Source organism: Giraffa tippelskirchi, chromosome 3, assembly GCF_054371585.1.
Source record: "Giraffa tippelskirchi isolate mGirTip1 chromosome 3, T2T-mGirTip1v1.2.pri, whole genome shotgun sequence".
NCBI classification, from domain to species: Eukaryota; Metazoa; Chordata; class Mammalia; order Artiodactyla; family Giraffidae; genus Giraffa; species Giraffa tippelskirchi.
In genome coordinates, this window is record NC_137277.1 from 77,175,762 (window position 1) to 77,201,359 (window position 25,598).

The window sequence follows — 25,598 nt, forward strand, 5'->3', positions numbered from 1 at the left end:
TGGCAAATAGATGGAGAAACAGTGGAAACAGTGGCAGACTTTATTTTTGGGGGGCTCCAAAATCACTGCAGATGGTGATTGCAGCCATGAAATAAAAAGACGTTTACTCCTTGGAAGGAAAGTTATGACCAACCTAGACAGCATATTAAAAAACAGAGACATTACTTTGTCAACAAAGATCCATCTAGTCAAGGCTATTGTTTTTCCAGTAGTCACATATGGATGTGAGAGTTGAACTATAAAGAAAGCTGAGTACAGAAGAATTGATGCTTTTGAACTGTGGTGTTGGAGAAGACTCTTGAGAGTCCCTTGGGCTGCAAGGAGATCCAACCAGTCCATCCTAAAGGAGATCAACCTTGGGTGTTCATTGGAAGGACTGATGTTGAAGCTGAAACTCCAATCCTTTGGCCACCTGATGCGAACAGCTGACTCATTAGAAAAGATCCTGATACTGGGAAAGATTGAGAGCAAGAGGAGAAGGGGGCAACAGAAGATGAGATGGTTGGATGGCATCACTGACTCAAAGGACATGAGTTTGAGTGAACTCCGGGAGTTGGTGATGGACAGGGAGGCCTAGCATGCTGCAGTCCATGGGGTCGCAAAGAGTTGAACACAACTGAGCGACTGAACTGAATTGAACTGATGCAGAATGGATAGAAGAGGAAGGATGTGAAAGAGATAATTCAGCAGTAGTAGGAACTGAAAGAGTAAAGTGGGGAGGATGAACCCCCTGACCTTTACCGCATCTATTGGGAAGTAGGGTAGCAGGCGGGGTGGCAACAAAAAATCCCCAAGAAAATTATGTTTCACACTATATGTGAGACCCAGGGTAGGGGCAGAAGCACTGCCATTTCCAGTCAACTATTGTAGGCAACTCTGAGTGAAGGGGGTGACCAGGACCTCCATGCTGCTGATACATGGATAAATAGCTAAATGAGAATCTTTTAAATTATCTATTCATAAATCTAAATTCTGAATTTCCTCATTCTTCATTTCTATGCAAAAATGTGAGTATTTCTCTATTTGTGAATGTAGGTTATCTTGACGCAGGACTAATGGTTCAGAGTACTAAGGAAGCTATTTCACGTGTGTGAAATTAGGTGGATGAGTTGAGTGTTGGGAACACAAAAGATAATATTGTCTGGAAGAGAAAATAATATTGGACCATTTTTAATCTTATGACTCAGTGCTTCAGTGAGACACAGGTTTTTCTTAATGAAGACTTATGAATTAATGAAAATGTCTAAATTCCAGTATAAACCTAGTGCTTTCCTACCTGGAATATCTATTAAGTCAGTGAAATATATTTTGAAGGAAAATACATTGAATGTCTCATATAACATTTTAAAGTTTATTTTCTTACTGTTTCAACTATTCTCTGCAGAGGCCTTCTTGAAACACTGCAATTTAGAAGTTAAATTATGTACCTGCAAATTATCCTCAGGAGTTATTTTTTAAAAATCATGTCCTTCATTCATGATTTTCATGGAGACATGATTATACTAGCAAATTACTGGCGGTCTCTGTTGTTAACCACCAGGAACTCTGATGAAAAATAATTATTTTCTCCTCCTGTTGAGATCAGTGCAATGTGTAGTACGGTACTTTAAATTTTTAAAGAGGATCTAATAGAATACACCATGAAAACAAACTGTAAAATGAAGGTTTTTTAAAGTTGTAAGTTGCAGGTGCTTGGTCTTCTGAGTTGTATATTCTACCAATAAAAGGTATAAAACTACACTATTTTGGTTCTATGATAATGGATCAATTTAAAAACTTTTAGTAAATCAAGTTTTTTAGATTCTGTGGAAAATTTTAAATTAAATTTATTTACTTTTTCAGCAGTGATAGAAAAGTACAAACATAAGCATTGTAGTTGGTCACTGACTCTTCTTATAGCTGTTGTCTGTCCATGCACAGTTATTTGCAGTGGTTAGTAATGGTCAGTGTATCACTGAGCAAGCCTAACCTTAGTTAGCCTGACATACTAACCAGTGATAGTTAAAATGAAGTTATTTTTATCTTTGAAAGCTTTAGCTTGTCACCAAGGCTGGTTCCTAACATCATCTAATAGAAAAGATATGTTCCTAGATCTTTCACATGAAACAAGTCTACTTTGGCAGTAGACTTTCCACATACAACTTTTAAGTAAGAGTCACTATCTCTGAGATTTATGGTGGCAGAAAATTTTTGCAATAGCTCCACAAAATGGGAAGTGAACAAAATGTCTCTGTTTTTGGAAATAACAATTCAGGAAATGAAACACAACTAGTCCTTTTATTTTAGCTCCTTTCCCCAGTCTGTTAATTACATTGTCTAACCAAAATTGGATGTTTTATTATTATAATTAGACCTCTCCAGCAGTTCTCTCATAGTTTTAGTTCTCTCTGCCATTTGAAAAAATCTCAAGAAGAGTGATAGATGGTTCATTAATAACATTCTCCTCCTCTCAGAACCTTAATGCCATAGATAAAGAGTTAGACTCTAAAAGAGTCTATTTGCATGTATGGAATGAAATCATTAAAAGTAAACTTTTAGCAATATTTTTTCCCTGGAGTATAAGTATTTTGAACTTTTTGGGAAAATTGCAGCAAAGGAAATCCCTTCTTTCTAATGAAAGAAATACTGGGCATTTGTAGGAGTAACCACATTTATCACAAAGAAAAATGGGAGGAAAAGGAAAAGTTTTTATTTTACTAATTAGAAAGAAGATGTCAATATTAGTGTTAACTATCATTTTCAATTAGCCATTATTTCCCAAGAAATTAACACCTGCTATGTTATTCAGTATTCTAAAATACAACAGGTTTCAAGTCTTGAAGTCAGTCAAAAATGAGAAGAATAAAAGATTGCAGCTTAAACTCTCTCACCCCTTCAGCTTCAAAAGATTTGTACAAACTTTACCCAGACAATTAACATACCTAGTAAGGTTTTGAGTCTCCGTCATCAGCCATTCGCAGCATTTGTGGGAGTGGGAGAAATGAGGGAAAATTCCTCTCGCGTTTCCCTCCCACTGTCCTTTCTTCATGATAAAGGTCACAATTTTGCTTAAAGATTGGCTTATAGACTGTTGTAGCTAAAAGAGACTCTTTCACTCATCTAAGTTCACGATCTCATTTTACACAGAAGAGGAAACTAAGATCCAGAGAATTTAAATGACTTGCCCAAGGTCACAAAGCTAAAAATAATGGGATAGGAGCTAGAAAATACCAAGAGCCTACCCTGTAAATTATTTTTTTGTGTGTGCTTGTTAGTTCAAATATGTTAGCCCTATAAAATGTTAATTCAGGTGAACCTGGTAAAAATACTTATTGTTTCTTGATATAATAAAGATAGGAAAAAAAATTTAGAGGAATGAAAAGGGAAGTGGTCCACAGAACAAGTGAGACACAGCATATGTGCTTTGATTTTAAGCCTTTGGGTCAAAATCACACTTATAATCTTGGTAACCAAAAAGAATCTTGTTTTTGGAATGCTTGTAGGGACCTGAATTACTCATAAGCCTCTTAGGAAAGAATTCACCCTTTGTTTGATATTGCAGTGATTTTTGATCAGATTCGAGAATGGCAAGCAAGTCTTGATCAGAAAGGCAAGCAAGCCTCTTTTACTGTTATGAGCCTAGTCATACATAACAAATCCCTCGGAAACCTTTGATTGAAGGACCATCTATTTTGAATAATTTTAGTATGGACTAGATGCTCTACCATTCTTTCCCTATTGGTGCCAGCACAGCAAACCTCACATACTTGTATCAGGGAGTCAGAGTAGCCAACAATGATACAATTTCTAACTGTAGACTTATTCAACTGACGAAATAACCGTGGAAAGTTTATTCCGAAGTATTGCCGAATCATTATTCTAAAAGGTTTAATTGAGGAGTACTCAAATGCAAATATTCAGAGTAAAGTAACTCCAGTGAATCATTGGCTTTGGGCCAAATATTTGGATCATTTGATAACTTAAGTGACAAGCCTAGCTTCTGGTTTTCCTTCTACTCAATTCCTCCTCCCCGCAAAATACATCTGTTACTGCCCGAGAATTAAAAATTCCTTTCTAATCTACTTTCAAAGGTAGGAGACTGACCAAAATCTCCATGGGGTCTTAATTTAAGTTTACCATTTTGCTAAAAGATAAGAAAGAAGCACTCTACCTTTATTTCTGAAGTCTCTAGAAACAACTTTAGCCTGATATTATATTAGAATCCAACATTCAAAATAATATCGGGCATTTTCTTGACATTCCAAAGGCATTCTTGAAATATGTGATGCCAAAAGGAGCTAAAAATGGTGAAGGAAATTACAGAAGTGTTTGACTATCATCCAAAAGATTCTAACAGAGGAAAATTTCCCCCCATCCCATAGTCATCTTAAGGCTTTGTACCAAAGAATGCTAAAGATTTTAACTGGTTGGCAAAATACATAGCAGGTGACAAAATATTTTTGACATGGTAGCTAAAAAATTTTCTTTTTCTTTACATACTTGACCGTTTTATAAACAAACATAGTAATTAGAAAACAATAAAAAAATAAGGAGTAGGAAACTATATTCAATATCCTATGATAAACCATAATGGAAAAGAATATGACAGAGAACATACATATACATACATGTATACACAGGCTTTCCAGGTGGCACTAGTGGTAAAGAACCTGCCTACCAATGCAGGAGACACAGGTTCAATCCCTGGATCAGGAAGATCCTCTGGAGGAGGGCCTGGCAACCCACTCTAGTATCCTTGCCTGGATAATCCCATGGACTTGGTGGGCTACGGTCCATAGGGTGACAAAGAATTGGACATGACTGAAGTGACTGAGCATGTGCGCGCGCGCACACACACACACACACACACATATATAAAACTGAATTACTTTGCTGTAGAGCAAAAATGAACAGAACATTGTAAATCAACTATATCACAATAAATTTTTTAAAAATTCAGGAATAATTTATATATGATAGAGTCCTCTCTTTGAAAACAGCAAGGCTCCTCAATCTTTCATAGCAAATAGAAACTCTTCAGTGCTCAAGTATTTGATTCTCTGGACTCCTCCTCTGTGTCTCCTGCCCCCATTGAAATACTGTGAGCAACTTTTCATGCTTACTCTTATGAATCAATGTGAAATTTGACACTTTCCCTTCCTCATTTCAGATATGACTCATTACTCTTGGTGTAATCTCCAAGGACCAGAAGCTCTACTTAAAAGTGAGTAACAAAAGAAGCATCTTTAATTCAACCTGGTTTACCTAGAGAACTCTAATAGTTATTATTCACTGCCTTCTTAAGTATGCTGAGTGCTTGAAGCTTCCGCGCTTCAGCCTTCCCTGGGGAAACAAATGCAGAGAAGTTGGAGAGGTAAACAGACTGCTACATCTTAGACTTGAAGTTTATTAGCAGTTCTACTTAACCATCCATTATCTCTAGGATGCTATTGGATTTTAGCTTTGGGAGCATTTTATTTATTTTCAAGATTTTGGATCATCTTCCCTTCAGACCTCTCTAACTGTGCATACAGAAAGTAATAGATCTGAACTACTTCTTAAAAACCATTCTCATTTAAAGCTTGACCCCTTTTCTGCTGTGTGATAACCACTACCCCACTCCCCAGTCTCTCTCAGACTTAGAAAGTGCTGTGGAGCTCAATCCACTGCAGAAATCTTAAATCATCTAGAAAAGCCTGTGGTCTTTCAAACAAGAAGGAAACATGAATATGGTACTCTAAGCAAAATTCTGCTTACCCTTACTTGAAAATGGGGCGCGGGGTGGGGGGAGTGGAAACTGAGGCCCCTTTACTTTTCCAAATCCTAGAAACATCTAGTCCTGAGAGAAACTGTTTCTTGGTTTAGAAGCTGAGAAGGGTTTAAGTTAAACAATGATCCTTTTTCCATTTCTTAAAAAAAAAAAAAGGCCAGCAAAGGCAAATGTTCTGTTGGACAAATTGTTTCAGCAGATGTTCATTGTCCCAGGGAGAAAACAGCCCCTACTTTGCAGCTTAGCATTTGCAAATTTAGAAACTTAAAATATTTTTAACTTGAAATGGTCCATGTGGTATGAGTGAGATGTAAATATTAAAATCATTTCTGTGGCTACATTAGGTATATCTGATCCAGTGATGCAACAGTTGTCATCTATCTGCACTTTTCAAGTTTCTATAGTTTTTTTTTAAAATAAATTTATTTATTTTAGTTGGGGGCTAATTACTTTACAATATTGTAGTGGTTTTTGCCATACATTGACATGAATCAGCCATGGGTTTACATGTGCTCCCCATCCTATAAGTTTCTATAGTTTTTTTTTTTATCCCTCAATCATTTACAGTTTTTCACCTGGAAGAATATTAATAATGTAGTTAACATTTTGAGAATACTTATGATGTACTAAGTACTAGTAATTATCCTATAAAATAAGTGCTGTAAGGATGGCTATTTTAAAATGTGGAAACCAAGGCTCACAAAGATTAAATAACTTATCTAAATCACAGAGCCAAGGAGTGGCAATCGAATTCGAATGTAGGCAGCTGGACTCTAAGACAGGGATAGTCTAACTTTTTCTGTAAAGGGCCAGATAATAAATATTGGATGCTTTTTAAGCCATAACACCTATGTTGCAAATATTCGACTCTGTCTTTGGAGAACAATAGCAGCCTAAGACAATATGTAAATGAGTGAGCATGGGTTGTTCCAAGAAAACTTTATTTATGGACCCTGAAATTTAAATTTCATATGCCACAAAGTATTATCTTTCTTTGAATTTTTTTTCAACTGTTTAAAAATGTAAAAACAATTCTTACCACATGGGCTGCACAAAACCACAAGACAGGCTGAATTTGGCCCACGGACTAGCCTGTCAGTCCTGGCTCAAAGTTCTTAAGGACTGAATTATTTTTTTAGTCGTGTCTTTTTATAATTTTTTTTAAAAAGCAGTTTATAAAACTATATTTACATTCTAGCATTTTTAAGCTGTGTCAGACTTTATCATAGAAAACTGTATTTTTGGAAAAAAGATTTGCTTTTTATATTATATGTATCAGGTTGGAACATATGAAATTTGCCAATATTGGACTGCTTGACCTATAAAAGTGACAACATGTTTCAATATTAATATTTATAAATGTCTGTTGTCTCAGAAGGTAACTCTTATTTTATTAGAGTAATAAAACATAGGCTAGTGACCAGGGAAACATAAACAATTTAAGAATCAGATGTGTAAAAAACTAGATGATCATTAAGTTCCCTTTATAATCTTTTCGATGAAATGAATTATGATAGTCTAGGAGTTATAAAGGGGAACATCATATTACCACTTAATTTCTCTTTGATAAGTACTAAACTGTAATATCTCATTTAGTTTCCATAATGACACTATGAGATAAGTGTTTTTACTGAATTTATATTGAGACAGTCTAGATTCTTGCCCAATTCAGTGCCTTAATAGATGACAAAGTTGGGTCCTGAACAAAGATGAAAAGATTCCTTCTTTTTTTGCTCACACAACAAAGGCAATTTCATTGTAATCTGACAGTACCACTAAAACTTTTAACATAAAAATTAAAAAAATATATTCTTTTCAAATTCATTGCTAGAAAACCAACTGTAAGGCATAGTATTAGAATTGCTCTCATTTTCAGTAAACTCTAGAAAACATACTCACATAATTTTTAAACATTTTTGTAGCCATATTTATATTGTTTCTTTGGAATTTTTACACTAATAACCTCTGACTTGGGTATGATCTCAATTTATTTTTAAACGGAAGAGTGGAAGAAAATGAGAATAATAGCTTTTGGTAAACAGAAACTTCATAAGCTAATGATTACTTTAAATGATAGGTTTACAAATTGAGAATTTTAGAGTATCAAATCTCTTTTTTTCACTTATTAATATATTAGCAGAACTTTTAACTCCTATGTGTACTAAGAAAACAATTATGCATACACTGAGAAAAAAGCATTTGAAAAGGAAAGAAACTACAAAGTAAAATCAAAAGAAATATCTAGATTAGATCATTAAAATTATTAATACCTGGCTTCATTTATACTTCTCATTCCCTCTCTAAAGAAGAAACCAATAATTTCATCAGTGGCTACTGAGGAATAAACTATGACATTGGTAAGAAATTCTGAAGAATTCCTCAGGGATAAAAATATCCTCACAAGGAAATAAATTACTCTGAGCTACAGTTACCCTGGGACTTTTTTCTTCTTTTCTTTTTCCTTTCTTTTATTTCCTTTTCCCTTTTTTCTTGGCATAACGAATAAAATAAATTTCAGGCACAACTGGCTTCTTTCCACTCACAATTTTCCATCTTTACTTTTATGTCTTTTTTTCCTAAATGCCATATTGACTTCTTTTACTAACATTATTTCAACTCATCAAACTATATTTTACTTCATTCAAAAATTACTTCAAAAGTCAGTCTTCTCTAGGATGCACATCAAGCAAGTTGAAAATAGAGACATCTGCCAGAAAGTGAAATTCAAAAATTAGTAAAAAGGTTCTTGGCAATTCCAAAGAGACAGAGGATTTACATGAAAAAAAATGTATGAACAGACTTTTGCAACGTGGTTGAAGAAAGGGAGATTTTGGATCTTCTGATTTCCACTAGAATGTAATCACAGCAAAAATATGATTTTTATCTTATTTACTACTGAAGTTTCAACAAAAATTGTTTCTGGAACATGATAGGTGCTCAGTAAATATCTACAGAATGAATGAATGGCTATTGAAAAGTGACTTCGGACATGAAATCAGGAGCATAACAATTAAGCAGATGATATTATATTATTGTCTTGCCTTAATGAGTCTTCTTTATTCTTTATTCCCTCATTCACAATGAGGGAAATATTGTACAAGTCACTTGGACAAAGCACTATTTAGTAATATGACATGACATGAGTTTAAAGATAATGTGACCATTGTCATATTTATTTTGTAATAATCAGATTCCAGAAAGCAGATCAGCAGATGATAAGCAGATTCCAAAAAGTTCAATTAAAAATTAGGTGGGATCCTTGAGGCCAATATTATAAATAAAAGGAATGAAGGCACATGAGATCTCAGATTTTAGAAAACAACTCTAACCCATAATAATATATTTAGCCAGGATAAGATTTGTGAAGCCTGAAAAGCCATGTTTCTCGGTCTCAGCATTATTGACATTTGGAATCTGATGCTTCTTTGCAGTAGGGATTGTCCTGTACGTAATGAGATGTTTAGCAGCTTCCCTGATCTCTATCCGCTAGATGTAGGGAATACCACACCTCCTTTCCTGGGCAACCAAAAAATATCTTCAGATAATTCCAAATTGAGAACAACTGCTCTGAAGGAAAGAAGAGAGACAATACTCTCAGGTTTTAGAAATCTTTATATTATAAGCAAACATGGAAAAAGGAATTTGTAAGAGTGATTCAAAAATCACATCACTGCAGCTGAGAAATTTAAAATCCCAGTTTAAAAAACTATATTAAGAATAAAAGAAAGGCACATCTCCTGTGGCTTATCATGGCAAGATAAACTTTGGTGCTCATTGTGTATAGATATGGAGAAGGCACTGGCGACCCACTCCAGTACTCTTGCCTGGAAAATCCGGTGGACGGAAGAGCCTGGTAGGCTGCAGTCCATGGGATCGCTAAGAGTCAGACACGACTGAGCGACTTCACTTTCACTTCTCACTTTCATGCATTGGAGAAGAAAATGGCAACCCACTCCAGTGTTCTTGCCTGGAGAATCCCAGGGACGGGGGAGCCTGTTGGGCTGACGTCTATGGGGTCGCACAGAGTCGGACACGACTGACGTGACTTAGCAGCAGCAGCAGTGTATAGATAAACAATAGGACCATTAACATTATGAAAATATTTTGCATAATCTTCTTCATTTAGACAAATAATCTTCTAATATTACAGACCATTTTTAGGTAAGAGAGAAAGAAAGTACTTTATTCCTCTATACATTATTCTGACTTCTAAAGTTTGGTAAATTTCATATCACAAGAGTAGGGGAAATTATCAAAGGCACAAGAATGTTTTTAGAAATATTTGAAATCATTTTAAAAGTTGTACCATAAAGTAAACAATCCAAATTTTTATAAAAATAATTTAAAATAGGTGGTGTTAAAAAATTGCTAAGCTACTTAGTAAGGATCCCTGAAATAATTCTAGAACAATCAAAGACATACTGAGTGCCTGTAACAGAAGAATTGACTGTCAAAAACCTTGATTGCACTGTGTTTGTCAAATTTCTCTCCTACTTGACTGGGTTTCTTGAACTGTAGATCAGCGTGATACTAAAAATACAGTAGATTTTGATTTCCACAAAGGATTTGTGAAATATTCTTAGGCTATCTATGTTCTTGCAGACAGACTTGAAAAGCATGGGCAGATTGAGAGTTCAGTTTGTTTTCCCTGCTCCACCAGATAACTAACTATTCCCCCTACCTTCAGAAGGCACCTTGTTATAATGCTTTTTGGGAATCTTTAGGACTCCTCAAAATGAATGTTCAAAGTCATTAGACTCAATAATCAATAAGTAGCCTTCAAAGTCTATCGTCTTATGGTATTTCAACCACTGTGATCTACAAACTGTCAGTGCCATTCAGTCTCTTTTTAATTAAGGTTGAACAAAAATTTTATAGATTTATTCCCATTCCATCTTAGGTAGACATCATACTTTACGTAATATTCTTAATCCACAAAGAAGCAAATCAGTATCAGTTAGTATTTGTTTAGTTTAAAAAATAACACTCAAATAAAAACAGGATTTATTGTTACACTATTAAGTATATTTAATAGTCTACTAATGTCACAATCATTTGGTTATACTGACAGAGAAGAAATAGTGTGCTAGATGGGAAAAAAAATCTGCCTATCAGATATTGTATCAGTCTGACTTCTGCTCTACTCCACCCATTCCACATATTCACCTGTCACCTTGCTCCAATAAATACAAAATGACTAGGCAACAACTTTACTAGCATAGATATTTTAAGCACCATGTGCTTAGTTGCTTCAGTCATGTTCAACTCTTTGTGATCCCATGTACCGTAGACCACAAAGCTCCTCTGTCCATGGGGTTTTTCAGGCTAGAATAGTGGAGTGGGTTGCCATGCCTTCCTCCAGGGGATCTTCTTGACCCAAGGATCAAACCTCGTCTCCTGCATTGTAGGCAGGTTCTTCACCGCTGAGCCACTGGGGAAGTACATAGCTTCAAGTACTATGGTACTTTAAGCACCATAGTACTAATAATATCAAAAGTGTATTTTCAGGGCCAAGAGAACTTTTTAACAAGATGAAAAAAGGAATGTAAGCTAGAATGAAAATTTTAAATTTACATCTTACCTGAGAAGAAGTGCACTGTTTCAAAAATGGTAATAAGTCACACCAAGTGTACATAACTATAGCCATGCATTTATCTAAATGGGCTGCTTAATTTTACAACTACATAAATAAAAAATATAGTGTAATGAATTTGTGATAACTGATAATACTGTGATTTATTATTTTACTTAAAAAAGTACAGAAAGTCTAGAAAGGAGATTCCAATTTGACAAGTTAAAAATAAATGAATGGTTTGCATGTCATATTCAATCATCACTTCATGATAATGATTCATATTATTTCACATAATAGTTTCCTAACCAGAGTATTGGTTCACTGCTGGAAAACCCAAATCATATTATCAGGTAAAGGCATGCTGCCTTGCTTTCTTTCCAGCATCAGTGAGGGTCCTTATTGCACAGGTCATCTTTATACTCAGGTGTCTTCAAACTCTGAACAAATGGAAACTTACTTAATGAGACAACAAACATTTGACCTGACTTGTATCCATGATGATCTTCCTTGTAAAAGAAATGTATTCCTAGGAAACCCAGAGCCATGGAGAAGAGGAGGTAAAGCATGACTTTGAAAGAGAGAATCAATAACAGCACTCAGCTAGGATCCTCTGCAAATTTGACAAAGCTGTTTTCAACGTATAGTCTATGTAAACTGTGTGATGTTGTAAGTTTAAGTTCAGAGGACTGCAGAGTTCAACCTGTAGGCTTGTGAAAGTGTGAACTCCTTAAGAGTGAGAAGGTGATTTGACCTAACAAATTCAATACACAGAGTCCTTGTCAAGCACTTACCCCAAATTATTACCCACGGTAAGCGTTACATTGCCTGGGAGCAACTAACTTTAAATCAAGAAATGCTATTTTCCATCCTGAGAAATAAGGGTGAATTTTTTGTTTGTATCACATTTGGTCCATGTACTCACAATGAGTACAAGGACCCCTATTTTGTCTTCATCTCTAAGACACAATCATGAAGAAAATAGCCAACAGAAAACAGATAAGATAGAGATTTTGTTTTAAAAGAGAGACAAGTAACCAAGTTACTTGTTATGTACTTGATACATAAGATCAACAAGTCTTCCTTTTAAAGTTCACAAATATAAAGTCCATGTCTCAGCTGGAACCAGTCAGATTTGAAATCTTTTCTCCAAATAGAAATAATGATATTTGCTTTCATAGCAATGATTTTAGAAATTTCAACACTCAATACACTCACTTCTCGGTTTACATGTATCCACTATTTAGAAATCAATGAGAAATGAACTCTAGAGCCTGTCTCACAGACCTCCATTATTAGGGCCACCTCTTTAAAAAAAATCTTTTTCCTCAGAACCTTTATCTGGAAGAAAAAATCAATTTAGCGTGCTTTTACTTGAAAATGATCCCAAGTAAAATCATCATTTCATATTCACTCATTCACTCATAAAAGCATTTAAGTGATTTAGGAAAAGTTAAGCATGAGGGAGAGGATAGCACTTTTAAATAAATCCAAATCTTACCTGGTAAATTGAAATGGAACAACACCCTGAAATCCTTCTTGACTTGCCTCCTCTCCTCAAGGGACGACTAAATCACAGCAGCCAATATTCTTAAACCCTGAAAGAAAAATCAGGAAGCTTGATCTGTGCACATAATGGCCTGCACAATGTAAGAAAGCGCCGTTTCTTGGCAACTAGGAAACAATCCTTTTCAATTAACTCAGAGCAATTGGCCCACGTTTGTTGTTAAACAGAGTAAAGAAAATGCTCTAAGAACTCAAAAGAACCTTGGTAATAGCTCACCAAGAAAGTCAGGGCAGTTTGTTCATTTTGAAAAGCATTTTTAATTAATTGACTGCCCATTCCACTCGCCTAACCCTTTCCTAAGAACTTTTATTGACCTACCTGTTTCACTTCCCTGTTGCATATTATTTACTTAAAACTTCAGTCCTGAAGAGTTGCATTCGTTGTTGCAAAAACACAGTGAAAAGGTGAAAGATAATTCTAGCAAATCAGGGGTGTGTAATGTTATCTTGCATACTATTTGCATAATATATTTTGCTTTCTAAAACATCAACTTGAATGTAGCCCTCAGTGCTCACATAATTCAAAGCAGTTGTATCTTCTATTCTTTTCATTGTTAAAGACCACCTCCTGTAGGCACTAATTTCAGGTGATATGTAGGAAGTGTAGCTGGGCTAGGTTGATTTGCGTTGATTTAACTATTTGGGGGGGATATGAATCATATACGAACACATAATTGTCCTTGGGGAGATTGGTTCCAGCTCCCTACCCCCCACCGAGAGTAACAAACTCCATGGATGCTTAAGTACCCTGTATAAAATGGCATAGTGTTTACACATAACCTGTGCACATCTTCCCCTATTCTTTAAATCTTCTCTAGATTACTTCTAATACATAATACACCATAAATACTATGGAAATAGTTGCCAGGCAGGTAACAAAGTCAAGTTTTGCCTTTTCGGAACTTTCTAAATTTTTTTTCTTCAAATATTTTTGATCCATGGTTGGTTACATCTATGAATGTAGAACCTACAGATAAGGAGAACCAACTGTACTTGTGAGAATTTGATGAACTCTTTGGATGATCTTAGGGTGCTTTGCATTCTCCTATACATATTTGAAATTTAATGTATTAATTGGGGTTCATATGTGGGACCCTTACTTAAGAATTTCTGTTCTAAAAGACAAGTGGTGAGGAAAATATGTTATATATAGATAATTTTTGTTGCTAATCAGATTTTACCATTGCAAATGGTAAAGCTTTAACTAGCAAGTATGTTTGTATCTCCAAAGTGAGCAGACATTTTAAGATAGATAATCTCCATATTCAACCAATGTCAAATTGGATAAATTTTGTCTTCAGACAACCCCCACCTCCCATTTTGCCAAGGTTGACCAAGAGTATATGTTATGCTGTTTACTGTCAACAGCTCTTCTGTTTTCTTTTTTCCTTTTATCATCCAGATCTCCCTAAAATGTGTGTCATTCTTGTCATGCTATCATTAATGGGCAATTCTTCTTAGGTAATACTTTTAAAAAATATAACCTTCTGGAGGGATTGTCTTCACACAAAGCACTTTCTCTGTTGGTGGGAATTTGAGGCAGTGTTGCACACCGCTGGAGGTGATGTATGTAGGTAGACCTGGCACCTTTAAATCACATTCTCAACAGCTGTATACACTTTCCATGGATAGAACTGGCTGGGATAATTTTATAAGTGTTTCTTCAACCTTTGTACTGACTCTTGCACTTGTTTGCTCCATGACCTCAGGCAGATTTGTTAAACATTTTGTGTCTCAGTTCCCTTATCTGTCAAATGAAGTTAATACTATTTACATCATAGGGTTATTTTGAGGATTGACTAAGATTGCATATATAAAGCTTAAAACAGGGCCCAGCAAATGGTATGTGCTCAAAGGTTAGCTATATTGTTAACATTGTTGTGGTTGTTTGCCTTTCTGAACTGAGTAACTTTCAAGGTCCTTTTCAGATTTCACATTCCCCAAATCCTATATAATCCTGAAATAAAAATCTAAAGTAATATAAACAAAGGCTTTTGAGACCTATAAAATGACTCTTCTTCCCTTTTTTATAGATAAATCCTCATTCATCATCTAATATGTCTAATATTTAGAGCTTTTATATGCCCTTTCACTAACAGAAAAATGACAATTGTTTTGAAAAGTGAAAAATGTCTTTTTCTTTCTGAAAAATGCATTCTTGTTAAACAGATTCACTTCATTTAACCAATTGCAGAGAGAAGCAGAAATTGTACAAGAATCTTTTCTCACAAGACATTTTATCACATGCAATACAATTAAAAATTACAAGCTTTTCTTCTTATATTCTTAAAATGTATGGACCTTATATTTTACATTTTTTGGCATCCATTTAGAAGTATTTTTAACCAGCAGCTGCAGATCCTAATATTTGAGAGGTAATGCATGCTTTTGAGTATTTGCTGTAAAAACAGTCCAGCCAGAGTGGGCCATAAAGACTCCATCTGATCCTCTCCAGCTTAAAAGCCAGGTTTAACCGTAGGTCTTGGCTAAATGCATTGTGCAGTTTCCTCAATCAAATACCATGCCATCTCTCTGCTAGGAGAAAATTCAAAATTGTTTTGAGAGACCAAATAAACCAGCCTTCTTTGGAAAGATTGGATTCAGCTACTCAAGTAGATATTAATTATCATATACTTGGTACATAACAGTGCCTCCCTTGTTGTTTATTTCTAGCAGTCTTATTTGCCTCAGTATCTTGAAATAACAAATTCTGAAACAGGGGAAATTACCTATGAAATGTGCAAAAAAACTGAAAGGACAATATTTGTTTAAAAGTACTGAACTCTGGAGATTTTAACAGAAATACTCTGGAAAATTTCAATCCAATGTCTGTCTTTACAGAAGATCGGGTGTAATGGGAAAACAGTGCTGCATACGCTACTGGGAAATGTGAATTCCTCATCACAAATTCTGTCATAGCCTAAGTCTCAGAGTTATTTACCTCCTATACTCTGAGAAAGTCCTCAAAGTTCAGTGCTTCCAACTCAAAGACCATCAAACATAGCCTGCTATACAGCATTTAGTAACAACTTTTGAATACCTTTATTTCTAATTAAATATAATACTGAAAAATGATTCATCATGGGGAATATTACAATCTAAATAAAAATAAAATCAATGCTCTTACACAAAAAAATATAGAAGTCACATAATCCTTCTGTGCTTAATCACTCAGTCATGTCTGACTCTTTGCAACCCCATGGACTACAGCCCATCAGGACCCTCTCTCCTTGGGGATTCTCCGAGCAAGAATACTGGAGTGGGTTGTCATGCCTTCCTCCAGGGATCTTCCCAACTGAAGGATCGAACCTATGTCTCCCACATTGCAGGTAGATTCTTTACTGACTGAGCCACCAGGGAAGCCCAGAATTCAGATAAAAATAAAATCAATGCTCTTATATAAAAAATATAGAATTCACATAACCCTTCTACAGCTTATAAATTTGTAAACAGGGCACCAAATCTCATATGACACAAGTTGATGACTGTGCAAAATAATTTTTATAGACAGTATTTAATGATGAAATATTTTACAAAATGAAGTACTTTATAAGCATTGACTAAAAACAGAAATAAAAGTTTACCAGTTTATAGTCAATCAAGTCAAATATTTCTGAGTCCTCATTTTTGGAGCTGAGAAAAAAAACTGAGTATAAGAGACTAACCAAATGTCTATCAGAAAGGAAATGTTTCTATAATCTAGGATTCTAGTTTTTAAGCCTCCAGTAAGAAAGAACTGACCTCACCTTCTGACAGCGTGGGGAGGGATGCCCCTCCTACCCCACCCACCCCACGCCCATGCTCCTCCGAGAGTTACTGATTGAATGTCTTGAAGGAGGTCAGGAGATATGTATTTTAGTTCCCAGCACTGGCACCAGTGATGCTTTGGGCTACTGTTGAGAAATATAGGTAGCTGGATCTCTGCTTCTCTGACAGAGGGAACACTTGGATAATTGAAAGAAGAGGAAAATAACTGAAAGGGAAAAGTGTGATTGGTCACGAGGAAAAAGAGGAAAATACAACTCAGCTTCCCTGAGCCAGAGAACAAGGTAGAGAAGGGTGAAGCATGAATCTTGAGAGGCAGAAGATGTAGGCATACCTGTAATGGCTTCCCATTTCCTACTTGTGCTATGCTATGCTAAGTCGCTTCAGTCGTGTCCGACTCTGTGAGACCCCATAGACGGCAGCTCACCAGGCTCCGCCGTCCCTAGGATTCTCCAGGCAAGAATACTGGAGTGGGTTGCCATTTCTTTCTCCAGTGCATGAAAGGGAAAAGTGAAAGTGAAGTCGCTCAGTCGTGTCCGACTCTTAGCGACCCCATGGACTGTAGCCCACCAGGCTCCTCCATCCATGGGATTCTCCAGGCAAGAGTACTGGAGTGGGGTGCCATTGCCTTCTCCGTTCCTACTTGTAATGACATGTAATAAAAGCCAAATGTCCTTCCGATAGACTAGCAGACTGGACCTCTCTCACTTCTCATTTCTCACTATTCTCCCCTTCCTGACTACTCGGCTGCCAACTATTCTTTAAAACACAGCAGCCTCCTCTGCTTTCTTCACATTGTTTCTTAAAATTCATATCAATGTATGGCAAAAACCACTACAATATTGTAAAGTAATTAGCCTCCAACTAAATAAATAAATAAATTAAAAAAAAAAAAGTCATCTTCTCAAGAACCTTTCTCTGATCACTCTATCTGAAAGTACAACCCCCACCCGACCCCACTGACACTTCCTATTCCCTTCTGCTTTCACTGTCTCTCTCATTTATTACCACATTTGATACTTAGAGTGTTTATTTTCTGTCTGCCTCCACTAGGTCGTAAACTCTGTGATAGAAGGGATTTTTATTTGTTTTGTTTACTGGTATATCCCCAGCATCTAGGCACATTATATCTACTACTATACAGGATTAAAGAGGGTCCCCATTAAAAAGGATTGTGTTGTTAACATTTAGAGACAGAAATTTTACTTAGCATGAGAAGAAGAGAAAAAATTATTTAAAAGATTCATTTTAAATTTCTCTGGGCTCTTCTAGGAAAAAGAAAAGTAAGAAGGAACTGAAGTATGGGAATCTTTTCAACTGTTACAGTGCTTCAAGGCATATTTATTTTCCATTCTTTCACAAAGGTAAGCATGGGTAGTTATTGTTTAACCCTATCAAAAGCTAATAATTGTGTCACTTTAGCCTTGGGGAAAAGAAAAACAGGAAACATTTTATCAAGGTGCATAGATTCATAAGTAATATTTTAAAAGGTTATTTGAAGGGTGTTAACAGAATTGCTTTTGAACAGACCTGTATTAAGGTAAAATTAAAAGTCTATTTTTTTTAAACCTAGAAATTGGCCACTGATACCTTATTTTTTATGTATGTAGCTAAGCTGAGGGCTTCCCTAGTGGCTTAGTGGTAAAGAATCTGCCTGCCAATGCAGAAGACTCGGGCTTGATCCGTGGGTTGGGAAGATTCCCTGGAGAAGGAAATGGCCTCCCACTTTAGTATTTTTGCCTGGGAAATCCCCTGGACAGAAGAGTCTGGTGGGCTACAGTCCGTGGGGTCACAAAAGAGTTGGATACGACTTAGTGACTAAACAGCAACAAAGCTAAGCTGAATATTATCTTTTTGGACAAAACCATTATAGAAATAAGCCTTAAGCATTGGAACTTACTAAATTAATAATGGCAAGATTAATCCATCATGTTGCAGAATGCATTTCTTCCAAATAGCCTAATTCTACAGATTAAAACAGAAATGGCCTCACCATTTCATCTGAAAAGCAAGGAAAGGCCTTGCCCACCTCAAAATCTTTCTTTCACTCCTTCCCCAACTCTTCTTCCTTAGGAAAATTAACTTTTATTTTTCTATCAAATTCAGCTTTCCTCCCATAATAGTATGAATATACTTCTAAATTATTTGCAGTGACATTGTAACGTCCTGGTGGCTTTTCAACTATTTCACCTAGTAGATAGCTGAGTCTTGTTCAAAGTACAACCTCTGACCCCAGGTGCATAGAAGTGCCATGGGAAGGGCTGGGTACAAAATTAGAATTGACATGAGAACAGAAGAGGGAGCAGGAGGTGAGAAGTGTTTTCAACTTCCTGCTTTGTCCTGTGTACAGGAGACAAGTGACTCTCTTAAAGTCACAGAAATCTCCAAACACTTCCTGACATTCCATTCCTTCTTCATTCCAATATCTTCAAAATTCAAAGTACTTCCTTAACAAGTAAATTAGCATTGACAAATAACTATCACATTCATGTTTGTTGGTGTTTGCTGTTTAGTCACTAAGTCGTATTCAACTCTTGCATCTGCATGAACTGTATCCCACCAAGCTCCTTTATCCATGGGATTCTCCCGGCAAGAATACTGGAGTGGTTGCCATTTTCTTCTCCAGGGAATCCTCCTAACCCATGGATTGAACCTGCATATCCTGCATTGGCAGGTGGATTCTTTACCAGTGAGCCACCAGGGAAGTGCCATCACATTCATACTACATTTCTAACTATGTTATCTATATATCCTTCCCCAAATATTCTCTTTCCCTCTCCCTCAATTTCTATCCCTCACTCTCTCTCTCCTACCCTCCCTCTCTCTTTTTCATACGTACAGAGACACACACACACACACACACTACCTATTAAAAGTATGTATACGCCCTCTTATCTGACTTGTTAACTATACATGTACTTTGTGCCAAGCCCTGGTCAGTAAATTACATGTGTTATTTCATTTAACCCTTAAAACAACCTTAGAAGGAAATACTTTTATTTCTATGTTACCAATGAGGAAAATGAGCCACAGAGAGTTTAAGTAAATTCCCTAGTCACACTTGTTAACCACAGAGGCTAAAGCCAGATCTGACTGACTCCAAAATGCTTGCTTTTTAATCATCGTGCTATATGGTCTTTCCTCAACCCCCTGTCATACCCAACAAATGATTATATTTGAAAATTCCCGTGACTTTTTTGTGTTAGATAATAGCATAAATTGGAATGCTGGCAAATCTACTGCTTATGACGTTCTGAATAGATTTCTTATTTCAATTAACATTCTTTTTTTTGGCTTTTCATAAAACACCATGAAGTACTTTTAAGGACCAAAGGAACAAACATTTTCATGTCGTCTTATGTAATGATGGGCAATTTAGACCTAATCCTTTTAGCCCAGAGATGGAAGACTGACACTCTAAACAAAGCTCATTGTGTTCTTTTGTGCTGCCATAACAAGGTATTTAAAGGATGAAATTCTGCCTGGCAGATGGACTTCTTGGCATAACTATACATGCATCACAGAAATTGTTTTGTTTCAGAGGATTCAAACAGTGTGCCTGACATTTCTCAGAAGATATTTCTACCTGTAAATATGATAACTTGTTAGGTGGGGATGTTAAGGAACAATAACGGAGGCTTTTAAGTCTCCTGTTTGGCCTGTTTTTATTGTCCTGTTTATAACTTTGCATGATATATAAAAAGTGCAGTAAAAAGTAAATCAGTATTGAAACTGATTCAACCTAAGCAAACACTCACACTTGAGGTCCTGAGTTGCTGTGTTAAAATTCCAACCACCCAAAGCTTGGGAGATGTGAGGAAACTAAGCAGATGTAGGGGCCACATGTGTGTGCCCTGGGGGACAGGTGAGCTGAGCTCTCAGTGGACAGTCAGCATCAACAGTGAGCCATGAGAGTGAGACTTTTTGGACATTCAGCCCAATTGAGCCTTCAGAGAACTGCAGCCCTGGCCAACATTTGACAACTGTATGAGAGACTCTAAGCAGGATCTACCCAGCTGAGCCCTTCCCCAACTTCCTGTCAGACAAAATCATGAGCAAAATAAAATGAATGTTGTTTTATATAAGTAGGTTTTAGGGAGATGTGTTATGTAGCAAAACTTAGATTTTGTTACCTGGAAGTAGGGTGCTACCAGGACCAGTGAGCACTAAAGTAGCATCAGTGAAGGCTTTAAGGAGAGTGAGTGAAACATTATTGAGGGCTGGAAGATAGAAGGCCTTGGATATGCAGTGGTGGGAAGCTTCTGTCACTGCAGAAGACAGAACTGCACCCAGTGAACTGATTGATCTGGATAAGGATATTCCTAGGCTAAACATTAAAAGTGACAGCTAAAGTCTTCCAGCTGCTGTCATAGAAATAAAGAGATATGAATTGAAATAGAAATTATTCCATTTTCAAGCAGTATGTAGAACAAATAAAAATTGTCCTTGCTTTGCTAGGTTTAAAAATAAAACAAAAAAATAAAATAAAATAAATTCTCATCCCTAGTCTCTCCCAAAGGAAGACTCTCAAAAGTTTTTCATGTCAATGTATGGCAAACAAATACAATATTGTAAAGTTAAAAAAAAAAAAAAGATAAATAAACTAATTTAAAAAAAAGAGCCTCAGGGCAAAGAGCAAATTCAGGATGCTATCTGGAAACATGATCTTTTACGGTAAATATGAAGCAAGATGTATAACTATAAAATCCTTTCTTCAGACATAGAAAGATTTCAGGTGATTTCTCAGAGAATCTTTCAAAAGCCTTGTATGGATTTTTAGGATGTGCCTCACAGAACCTCTATTTTCAACTGAACAACAGCCCTTCTAAGAACCTTAAGCAGTCTCATAGGGAACCCAAAGTAGAGATGTACTCTGAGGTCAAATTTTCAGTTCTTGTATAGGAACACACTACTCAAGACCGAATATTTTAAGCAAAATGCAAGGTATCATACTATTATATAAGCCAAAACCAAACCAAGTTTCAAATGAGGATTTTTTTTTTTTTTAGGAGTTTACCTCAACAGACTCTAAAATATAACATTCTGTCTGGAAGGGGAAGTATGTGCATGGCCACTGTGATTTTGCCTGAGCAAAGGCCTGTACCAAGCTGCATTTGTTGACACAGAGTCCCCCAGGGGCAGGACATCTACTGTTGAATCTGTTATCAGCAAGCTTTGGAACTACCCTCAGAAGCTGCTAACCTCTTAACCATACACCTAGCTTACATTCTCAGGCAGTCCAAGTTTAGGGAACAGACAGTGAGACTGTGAGTTTGAAAAGAGCATACTGTGTTGTGGTAGTGGCAGGTATCAGAGGCAGAGATGTGAAGGAGATTAAAAGAAAATTTACAAGCTTGGCATTAGAAGGTACACATGATCTCAGTCCCGCCAGAGCTTCACCTCTGTGACGAAACACTTGACAGTGTCAACAAGTGTACTTGAAAATGTTGAAAGTTGCAGAGATTTGAACATCTGCTCCCCTACCATGCACCAACAAGACAGAGAAAAGTTCTCTGGAAATGTGTTAATACTAGAGAGTCTTTTGCAATGAGCTGTATGACAAAGTGCTATTGAACAATTTGAAAACTCAGATTCAGTCAAAGCGTGTTATTACAAGAGCAACATACAGCAAGGTGTTATTGGAGAAACGTTAGAATGGAAGATCTAAATTCTCCCTGTTAGCAAAGATTTACTTTAGAAAAAAAGTGACAGATGCTGTTTTTATGAAACCCAACCAAATGGCAGACTTGAACTGGAGGCCTCAGTGGGGACATGAGGAGTTACAGCTGATGATGCTGGTGTAACAGCCTTCCCAGGAAAATCAACTTCCCTACAAGTAAGGTCCCAAGGAGTGGTCTGCAACTTTCAGGTCTGGTCTGAAACTCAGAAAACCTGATGAGAGACTGTGTCATTTAACTTAATGTATGAAGTCTGAGCTCAGAAAGAACAGCTGGGACCATCCACTTTTAACCTAGGAGTTACTCATTTACCTGGTGCATTTTCAATGCCTAGAGTTGCCAGGTAAAAGTATCTTCCTTCCTCCTTTTAAAAATTTGCTTACAGGAAAGATGGGTATTTCCAAGCAAACAACACTTGCTATAGGAGACTTTCCTTAAGCCATCCAGAAACTAACAGCAGAAAGCGAGAAACCAAGGAGAAAACTAATCCCTATAAGCAAAATTGCCCAGTAGATATTCTGGCTCCTCCTTCTTGTAGGAGGCAGAGATTGTGCATGTCAGGGCTGAAGAGAGTAGAAGCTGATGTTCCTTTCTTGTATGTAGGAATCATTAACCTGAAAGTCATCCTTGATTCTGATAGTAGAAAAGATGACAGAGGGTGCTAGTGGGAATTTTTTTTTTTCAGATCCATATTCTCTAAAGCTGTGATCTTCAGGCTGCAGGGACAACTGTACGACGCCCAGAAAGCCACATGCCACAGAAAATGTCTGCTGGTGCCGGAAGACTTCCTGGTTAGGCTGGGGCAGCGGCGGTGTTGGCGTGAGTGACTAGCACTGTGTAGGTGAGTGTGAGAAACCTTCCTAATATCCAAGTGACAGGGCAGAGTCAAAAATAAATAGCTCAGGTGCCAACTCAAATCCTCTAAGGAAATAAAAAAGGAGTTATTTGGGCTCACAGAAGAGTTTGAATCTTGGGAACCAAAAGTGAATTCAGTCTTGTCTTTTCATCCATACCTCAGGATGCTGCATTTGATGCTGCTGTGCACCACCAACATTGGCTTCTAGAACCAACTTCTCTACATTGATTGGAATTTTGGATGCTGACAGTTCACAGCTGCATCCTTCAGGCATTGCCCCTGGCTCAAGAAAGCTGCCTCACCCACAATGCTGCCCTCTTCCTGGGCTGCAGCACACATTCAGTGTCTGGGTCATGCAGAGTTCAAAGACTTGTCCTGCTTACTTCATTTCAAGACACCTCTAAAGGGCCATTCCACCTTCACAAGTGGATTTTTGGAATCCACTGAGGCTGTACTTGTAATTCACAAATCACCTTCCCTTTTCACATGTCCTTGATTAGTGATAATTCTCATAACCAATTAAATATTTTGCTGCTAAAACTCAGTGTCAAGACACTTTGCTACATACTAGGAAAAGCAAAATTATGAACTGGTCTCTGACTTCAAAGATTTTAACTTACAGAAATAATAAATGACTACAAAGTATCTTAGAAGGCTGTACGGCCTAAGCGTGAAGATGCTGAGTCATTCAGTCATCAAACTTTAAACACCTTTAGGTACTTTGTACAGCCACATGAAGGTCATTAAGCAGTGGGCCCTGCCGCTAAGGATTTCAGTGGGTTCTGGGGAAGAAAGTTTATTTATTTATTTACTGGCTGTGCTGGATCTTTATTGCTATGCACGGACTTTCTCTAGTTGTGGAGAGCAGGGGCCACCCTCTAGTTGTGGTGTGCAGGCTTCTCATTGCACTGCTTCTCTTGTTGCAGGGCATGGGCTTTAGGGCATGCGGGCTTCAGTAGCTGCTGCACGTGTGCTCAGGAGTTGCGGCTCACGGGCTCCAGAGCGCAGGCGTAGTTGTGGTGCACTGGCTTAGCTGTTCCAGTGGCATGTAGGATCTTCCCCAACCAGGCATGAAACGGTGTTCCCTGCATCGCAAGGCTGATTCTTAACCAATGGACCACCAGGATGGTGCTTCCCTCCTGCCCCATCATGCCCTAGCCCTTTGTGAAATAATTAATTACCTTTTCTGATCCAACTCAAGTTCTTTTTCTGCTTTGAGGATGTACATAAACAAATCGAGCCTCCATGAGGAAACTTACCGGAGAAACTACATGGAGACTCCATTGTTGAAGGAATACCATTAAGGCAGGGAGTCACAATTGTTTCTAATAGGGTCTTTTAAAATTAGCAGCAAAAGAGAGTATTTAACAAGAAATGAGAGTCAAAAGTGAAAAGAAGCCTAAAGACAAAGGTAAGGAATTCTGGTTTTGTTTAGTAAGAAGTATAAAGGTTGTTTCTAGTGTATCTCCTATACTTATTTTAAACTGTATTGTCTAGTTCAGTCTCTATTTCATGTCCTGCCTTGTTTGTCAACAGTATCATGATCACATTCTAGACATCTTCATTTTATGACTCATCTTCATTCCACTTAATTTGTCTCCATCCTTGGCCATGTTTGTCATCCTGTTTTAAGAAATAATAAGCTGTTGTTTTAAACTATTTGGTTTTGGGGTGGTTTGTTACACAACAGTAGACAACTGATACATAATTTGGACTCGTGCCCAAAAGCTTCACTCAGGGTGACCTTGAAAGACAGCAGTAAGAGACAGTCTCACCATTAGCAGAGGTTTGGGTGTGTGGGTGATTATCTGTTTTGTGTCAGAAGAGAAGTAGATTGTAAGATTACTCATGGGCTCATTAGCAGGGACATGGTTTGGCTAGTTGTTCAGCGGCTTGGAAGGATAAAGAGTGAGAATAAGAGGTTTGAAGAAGAGGCATGTGAATTGACGTATAAACATAGGCATGAAGTGTGAATATATTTGTTTCACATCAGAATGTCCACCAGAGGGGAATTCCATGGGATCCAGTGGCTAAGACTCCATGTTCCCAATGCAAGGGGCCCAGGTTCAATCCCTAGTCAGGGAACTAGATTCCACCTGTCACAACTAAGAGTTTTAATGCAACCAATTAAATATTCCATAAGCTGCAACTAAAAGACCTGGAACAGCAAGTAAATAAATAAATTAATAAATATTTTTAATGCTGACAGAGAGAAACCACTGCAGAAGGGACACTAAATAACCATGTAGAAGAACTTAGCCAGCCTTTGTTCAAAGTCACTGCAGTGTTGCACAGAGAGTTTATACAGGATAAGCTACAGAGGCGGGCTACATTGCATGAGCCCAGCAACGTGTACCACCACTCACCAGGGCAGACCAATCATTTAACCAGCCAGCAGCAAAACTAATCCGT

General features: G+C 37.1%; 1 protein-coding gene and 1 long non-coding RNA gene across 8 annotated transcripts in view; one reads left to right on the forward strand and one right to left on the reverse strand.

Moving 5' to 3' along the window:
• ITPRID2 (ITPR interacting domain containing 2) overlaps positions 1-25,598 on the reverse strand; it is a 116,851-nt gene that overhangs the window by 82,584 nt on the left and 8,669 nt on the right. For all 7 annotated transcript variants that reach the window (XM_081581019.1, XM_081581020.1, XM_081581013.1 and 4 more), the window contains one exon: positions 12,823-12,919. The gene's annotated coding sequence lies outside the window, so the exon portion shown is untranslated. The remainder of the gene's footprint in view (positions 1-12,822; positions 12,920-25,598) is intronic.
• Positions 808-24,844, forward strand: LOC145542358 (uncharacterized). Its single transcript, XR_014079803.1, has 5 exons — positions 808-1,007; positions 5,150-5,203; positions 17,925-18,016; positions 23,016-23,171; positions 23,349-24,844. It is a non-coding gene; the product is annotated as an uncharacterized LOC145542358 (long non-coding RNA).